This window comes from Cervus canadensis, chromosome 9, assembly GCF_019320065.1.
Source record: "Cervus canadensis isolate Bull #8, Minnesota chromosome 9, ASM1932006v1, whole genome shotgun sequence".
NCBI lineage: Eukaryota > Metazoa > Chordata > Mammalia > Artiodactyla > Cervidae > Cervus > Cervus canadensis.
Window position 1 is genome coordinate 11,707,221 of NC_057394.1, and position 7,590 is coordinate 11,714,810.

At 41.9% G+C, this 7,590-nt stretch overlaps 1 non-coding gene across 1 annotated transcript; it reads right to left on the reverse strand.

Annotated features, from left to right (window-relative positions):
- Positions 1–5,785: 5,785 nt before the first annotated feature.
- TRNAG-CCC lies at positions 5,786–5,858 on the reverse strand. The gene has a single exon. It is a non-coding gene; the product is annotated as a tRNA-Gly (tRNA).
- Positions 5,859–7,590: the final 1,732 nt, after the last annotated feature.

A 7,590-nucleotide genomic window follows, 5' to 3' on the forward strand; every position in this document is an offset into this window, starting at 1 on the left:
TGGATTTTATTCTTAAGCCTTTTAACTCTAGGGGTGAGGTCCACTGAGGTTGCAGGGCAGTGGTAGTGGTGATGGTGGGGTGATCTCCTACTCTTCAAGTCAGCTGATTGTAGGTGTTAACACATTTATCTACAAAGTGCTTTCACAGTAACACCTAGGTCAGTGGCTAGTTGAATCTCTGGAGATCAGGGGCCAGCCAAGTTGAAACGTGAATCTAACCACTGCAGATGGGAACAGGAGCCCAAACAAGCAAGCCAGAGGGGTGATCTCCACCCACGCTCGGCAGGCTGGAAGTGGACTGTGGTACAACCAGGTGAAGTCAGGCCAGACAAGGGCCAAGCCCATGAGTGTCTTTGACTGAGGCCTTCTTGAGATGATTCGGTAAAGAATCTGCCTGCAATGCGGGAGACCTGGGTTTGGTCCCTGGGTTGGAAAGATCCCCTGGCTACCCACTCCAGTATTCTGGCCTGGAGAATTCCATGGATGGAGAAGCCTGGCAGGTTAAAGTCCATGGGGTCCCAAAGAGTCGGACATGACTGAGCGACTTTCACTTTTCAATTTACATATTATGGGCTTCCCAGGTGGTACTAGTGGTAAAGAATCCACCTACTAATGCAGGAGATGCAAGAGACATGGGTTCGATCCCTGGGCCGAGAAGATCCCCTGGAGTAGGAAATGCCAACCCACTCCAGTATTCTTGCCTGGAAGATCCCATGGACAGAGAAGCCTGGCGGGCTACAGTCCAGGGGTTGCAAAAAGTCAGACAGGACTGAGCAACTAGCACTTGAGATGATGAAAGTTGAGAGAATCAGGGATCCAAGTACCCCACATCTCTCTGGAGGTTGCCCATCCCCTCATGGCTTCTACTGAAGGCTACACCCTCCCAGAGAACAACCTCAGTTTGAGCTGAACCCTAACCCCACACGGAGGAGCAGGGCTTTCCTCTTAGGCACACACTCACAACCCCAGTCAGGTTAATTCAGGGGCAAGGGATGCACATGTGGCAATTAGAAGTTTATCACAACTTAACACAGTTCTTGGCACAGAGTGGCTGCTAATTAAATGCCCCTTCTCTCCCCCTTAATTCCAGATGAGATGACATTTAGACTATCCTGGGTGCACTTTTCAATGCTCTGGTCTCTCTAGTTGGTCAGATTTTTCTTAAAATGTCTGGCATCCAAAATTTGACATAATGTACTCTCTGTTATTAACAAAATCAGAAGAACTATTATTTTCTGCAATCAACTTTGCTGTTCAGTTGCTCAGTGGTGTCTGACTCTTTGCAACCCCATGGACTGCAACACACCAGGCTTCCCTGTCCTTCCCCATCTCCCAGAGTTTGCTCAAACTCAAGTCCATCGAGTCGGTGATGCCATCCAACCATCTCATCCTCTGTCATCCCCTTCTCCTGCCTTCAATCAACTACTAAATGCCTATCAATTCAATTAAAGCTGCAACTGGTTTTTTTTTTTAGCTCTGCATCTGTTCACTCAGCAAATATTTTTTGAGTACCCACTATGTACCAGGGACTGTTCTAGATATTAGAGGCACAGAGGTGAACAAGAGGTTACACTCTAGCAGGGAAGACGGACATTAAACAAGCACACAGGTAAGTAGCTCAGTCATTGCAGATAATAAATGCCAGGAGGACAGAACTGTCCAATGTCATAGGGAGTGACCAGGAATGGGGAGCAGTACTGGACAGGGTGGTCAAGGAGGACCTCCCTGAGGAGGTGGCTTTGGAGCCTGGACCCGAGTGATGACAAGTTGCTACGTAGAGAGCAAGGTATCACATTATTGATTCATTAACCCATCATCCAACAAAACAAAGCCAAACCGACACTTGTTCACATGAATTATTAAACCTGATCTTCCTGGGTTTTCTTCAGCAAGAGATTTATGTGTTGTGTTTTCATAATAACCACATTTTGATGCTTTGACAACTTGAGGCCTCGTGGATCCTGGAGGGACAACCCCCTTCCAGGGCCAGCCAATTCCTGGAGATGGTAAATTCTCCTGCCAGTACGCCTTCCAAGTGCAAACCAACCAATCTACCAACTACTGCCTCTACTGGGCCCTCACACTCCAGGCCACTATTCCCTTGCCTTAATCACCCCAGGGCCAGGCACCAGACAGTAAGGATGTCTCCTACACCACAGAGCCCACTGGGATTATCCAAACTAGCCAATCCTAAATCAGCTCACCACTCCCCTAGTGTTGCCTTTCCCAAAGAAATCACAATAAAGGCTCTTGTCCCCATTTTCCTCTCACCCCTGTTTGCCTCTTGAGAACCCTGGTGTTTCCCAGTGTGGCCTCGCATGGCTTCGTGTGGCTTGTCTCCTGTCTCCAGGGGACTTCAAATATAAAAAACAAAAAACTTCCACCTTCATAACGGTCATTTCCATGTCTTCATGTCTTATTTAATAAATCCAGGTACATTTTAAAACAGTTATCTTCATTAAATTTCTTCCCGTTGTTAGCCTTGGCCTTTGGTGCTTCCCCAATGGCTCAGCAAGTAACGAATCCACCTGCGATGCAGGAGACACAGGAGACGCAGCTTCGATCCCTGGGTCAGGAAGATCTATTGCAACCCACCACAGTATTCTTGCCTTGGAGATCCCATGGACAGAGGAGCCTGGTGGGCTACAGTCCATGGGGTCGCAGAGAGTCAGACCTGACAGAGCAACTAAGCGTGCATGCAGTCTTGTCCCGGTGGTCCAAGATGCGAGCTCTTGGTTTGTCTCCTTTCACGGTGTGCATCCCTCCCACCTTTGCATCACCTCCAGAGCGGCTGAATGTCTCCTGCATGTCCATGTCCACGTTCACCTCACAGCACATCACTAGGAACAGTCATGGACCATGCCTGTGATGTTCCCCTGGAGACCCCCTAAGTTAATGCACTCTGGAGGCTCAGATGATAAAGAATCTGCCTGCAGTGCGGGAGACTGGGTTTGATCTCTGGGTTAGGAAGATCCCCTGGAGGAGGGCATGGAACCCCACTCCAATATTCTTGCCTGGAGAACTCCATGGACAGAGGAGCCTGACTGGCTACAGTCCATGGAGTTGCAAAGAGGTGGACATGACTGAGCAACTAAGCACGCATTATATAATCTAGACATAGGGTCAACTTATTCCAACTTCTCTAAAATCTCCACATTTGTCCATCTATAACATACAAACCAATGTTAATTGCCTGGGAAAATTAAGATACTGGACTATAGCTTGCCTCAATTGTCGACCTTAAAAAAATGGGACGAATAACATGTGACTTATGCTTAGTTGATCCCTATGGACTTCTAGTAATCATGTTATTTTTAAAACGCTTGCCAGAAATTGTGGCTAAACATATTAGTCTAAGGGTCCTGGAATTTCAACTTACCTCCTTTTTAAAAAACTGGGAAACGCTTTACTGTAACTTCCCTGGTGAAGTTACAGTAAAGAATTCTATGGACAGAGGAGGCTGGCGGGCTACAGTCTCTGGTGTCACAGAGTCAGACACAACTGAGCGACTAACAGTTACTGTAACTAAGATTCATCAGTTGTTTGCTCCATAAAAATTTCATTTTACTGATAAAACGTATGGGAATTTGGGAATGACACAGGGCAATGACATTCATTCAGAGCAAAGATGTAATTATTGGTAAATCATGATGTGATATTCCCAACATGTTAAAATTAATGGATTCTTGGCACTCATTAGTACCAAAATTATGAATATTGCCCACAGTTTAAAGAATTTAAAAGACAAATTAAAACTGAGAACTATAAAATTAGAAGGAAAACTATTTTTTCAAAGAACTGCTAATTTTTCCTGCCTCTACACCCACTTCAAACAGTAGAATATTTTGACATCTCCCATGAATGCTTCTTAAATTAGAACACGGGATGTGTTAAACTGATGCGTGTTTTTATTACATATTTTTATTATGTTGTTTTAAAAATAAAATTAAGTCTTAAAAAGGACTTGGGAGTTCATTTTTTCTTTTTAATTTAAGGGCGAGAAACTAGAAGCTACTTTACATCAATTAAAAAGAAATGATTATACTCTGACTATTCTGTGCTTTATTGCACTTGAGGACTTTTTTCCCCAGCACAACAAAGAAAATGTCCAAAAGCATCTCTAAGCAAGAACTTTTGCAATTTTTTTTTTTTTTTTTATTAGTTGGAGGCTAATTACTTCACAGAACTTTTGCAATGTTTTCATTTGGAAAAGTCTTCAAGTTTTGGTTGCTCTTAAAAATTAATAGCCTTCCAAGATTTAGCCCTTTACCCAGGAAAAAAATTTAATCACCTTTTTTCTTGATCCAAAAGAAGTGCTTTTCTCCTTGTTACTCTAAAATGAGGGGGCAGCAGACTTTGGAGGCTGCAAAGAAAGCCAGAGGACTCAGAGATGTGGTTTCAGTGACAATAATTCAGTAGAAGCCTTGCTACTGGGCTAAAGGAGAGAGAATTGATAAAGGCCAAGTAGGCCAAAAGCATGAGGAACACAAGAAAGAAAAAAATCAACCCCTAAAATATTAATGCTGACCTCATTTCAAGGCAGGTTGATAATAAAAAATGCTATTATAATACCCAGGGAAAACAGTATCAATTTTCAAGTGCCATGATGAAAACAGGGAATGCTTTTAAGGACCAGGGAGAAAAATATTAAATATTTAGGAACCAGATGACATTTCTGTGTGGACTGATTCTGCTTCATGAAATGTATACATTTAATTGCTTTTAAAGGTTGGTGTGATTTGAATCAATAAAGGTTTTTGTTCTAAGAGACTTCAGAGAATTGAAAAATGAATGTCAAGGCTTTGGCGGCTTCAGGCTCTTGGGGACGCGGGAGAGGTTACTCAGCAGAGGAATGAACAATCAGAGCCGGGATAACAGTGAGCAAGGAAGTGGCTTTATCATCACTAGATGCTGTCCCTTCTTAAGGGAGGGACCAGAGGGTATTTGTTGATTTGTTTGTTCATTTGTTCATTCATTCATTCATTTTATGGTTTGTTATGAAAACTTCAGGCACATACAAAAGTAGAAAGGATAATACAATGAACTTGCAACGACCGACTTCAACACTGACCAACTCTTGGCCAATCTTGTTTCATCTATAATCCTATACAGCCACCTCTCCAAACACACACTATCTGGCATTATTTTATATATATACACACACACACACATATATATATACACACGTGTGTATATATATATGTGTGTGTGTGTGTATATATATATATATATATTATAAATATGTATAATGTCTATTTATTTGGCTGTACCGGGTCTTAGTTGTGACATGCAGGATCTGTGGGATCTAGCTCCCCGACCAGAGATCAAGTCTGGGGCTCCCTGCATTAAGAGCTTGGAGTCTTAGCACTGGACCACCAAGGAAGTTCCCTAGGCATTTTTTTTTAACTTCTTTTCAGTCACATTTTTGTCACTAACATTTTATGATAGAGCTTTGCATTTTATTTATTTATGTGCGCGTGCGTGCTCAGTCGTGTCCGACTCTTTGCAATCCCATCCCTAGGATTTTCCAGGTAAGAACACTGGAGTGGATTAGCACTTCCTTCTCCAGGGTATCTTTCCAACCCAGGGATTGAACCCATGTCAGTGACATCTCCTGCATTGGCAGGCGGATTCTTTACCACTAGTGCCACCATTTATTTTTATTAAATATTTATTTTCATTAATTTGGCTGCAACAGGTCTCAGTTGTGGCATGCAGGGTCTTCACTGTGGCCTGCGGGAACTTTAGTTGTGGCAAGCAAACTCTTAGAGCGTGTTGGATCCAGTTCCCTGACCAGGAATTGAACCCAGGCCCCCTGCATTGGGATTGCAGAGTCCTAGCCACTGGACTACCAAGGAAGTCCCAAGCTTTTTATTTTAAAGGAGTGGATACATTCAACAGCATTTTTATGGTTTATAAAAAAATTTTTATGGTTTAATTTTATAGCTAAAGAAATTAAAAGTTTAACTTTCATGTACCTTAAAGTGTTATTCACCTACCAGTGAATTCTCTGCCTTTAAGTGAAGCTAATGAGAAATGTATATAAAATTGGGCATTATTTTGAAGTGACTTCTAGATATCATATAATTTCATCTGTAAATATTTTGGCATAGGATGTATGAGGGTGTGTGGGTGTATGATTATTTTTATATATTGTCACAATGTCATTCTTTTCACTAAAACTATTCATACTCAGATTTCTTCAGTTGTCTCATCAGTGTTTGTATACCTGACCTGTTGGAGGCAGGGCCCAAACAATCTGCACATTGCATTTCATCAATATGTCTCTTTTTGCAAAATATATTTTCTTGGCCACACCACATGACCTGTGGGATCTTAGTTCCCCAAATTAGGATCGAAACGGCAGCTCTTACCTTGGAAGTACCCCTTCTACTTGACGACCAAGAAAGTCCCTTGTCAATATGTCAAGTATTTTAATGCATAGGTTCTTTTTCTTGCTTTCTTTTTTCTTGTAATTTTTTGCTATTGGAAAAAATCAGGTCATTTGCCTTGCACACTGTAGTTTCCCACATTCTAGGTTGTGTGACAACATCCTCCTGCTATAATATTAACATGCTCCTCTGACCCCAGTACTTCCCGTGGTTTGTAGTTAGATTTAAAGACTTGATCCATTCAGTTCAGCAGGTGGGAGAGGGGCAGAATACTTTATAAGTGGAAATTGTAAGCTTCCAACAAGAGGCAGCTCACATCTGGTTGTCTCTTTTTATGCAGTTTGTGACCACGGATGGTCCTTGTCTAAACTCTATTTCATCCGCAAGCACTTGGACACCAACTGGATGTTTTTAGATGTGGTAGTGAAGTCATGGCCATGTGTCAGAAAAAAACAGTTTTATCTTCTAGAGATGTATACTGAAATATTTACAGGTTTTTCTATCATGTAATCTTGTATATTCATTTACAGAAGCTGAAAAACTTCTGGAAAGAGAAATATCTAGCAGAAACTGTTCATATTGGAAGAGTAGATCAAAAGACTCATTCTTTCCCCCTTATTGACCAATTTTCAAAATAATACATTGATTCTATAGGACTCCTAGGATGGTGAGTTGGTTTTTCAAACAACTGCAATGTGGACTCATGGATTTTAATATCATTAATATGTGACATGGTCTCTTTTATCCAAAAATGTTAGGCCACCGCACCTAGACCTACATAGCTGTAAAAGCAACTTTCTTATGATAATTATTTTTCAAAAAAGCAACAGTAAAAAATAACGAGGTGACAGGAGAGGGAATAAGAAGGGTTTTTTAATGTGGCCTAACGAACAAGTGCATTAGGGACATTAAGCAAGGAAGTTCCAAACAAGGAAACCTACTGCTCAATTCCCCAAGGATGGTTAGTGGTGGGGCTAAAGTCTGACCAGAAGGAGAAAATGTGAACTTTGACCTTGGCTAATCCGAGTTCCCACTGTTTGGGGCCATAGTGAGCCTTTTGATATGAATAGCCATTCTTTTTTCCCCTTTATACAAGGGGTTATGTGGGATAAGAGAACTAATCGCCCAGCCCCTGCAGTTCTCTATGAAAGTCAGGTAGGAAATGAGCTGTGTCCTCAGCCTAAACCCCACATCTCAT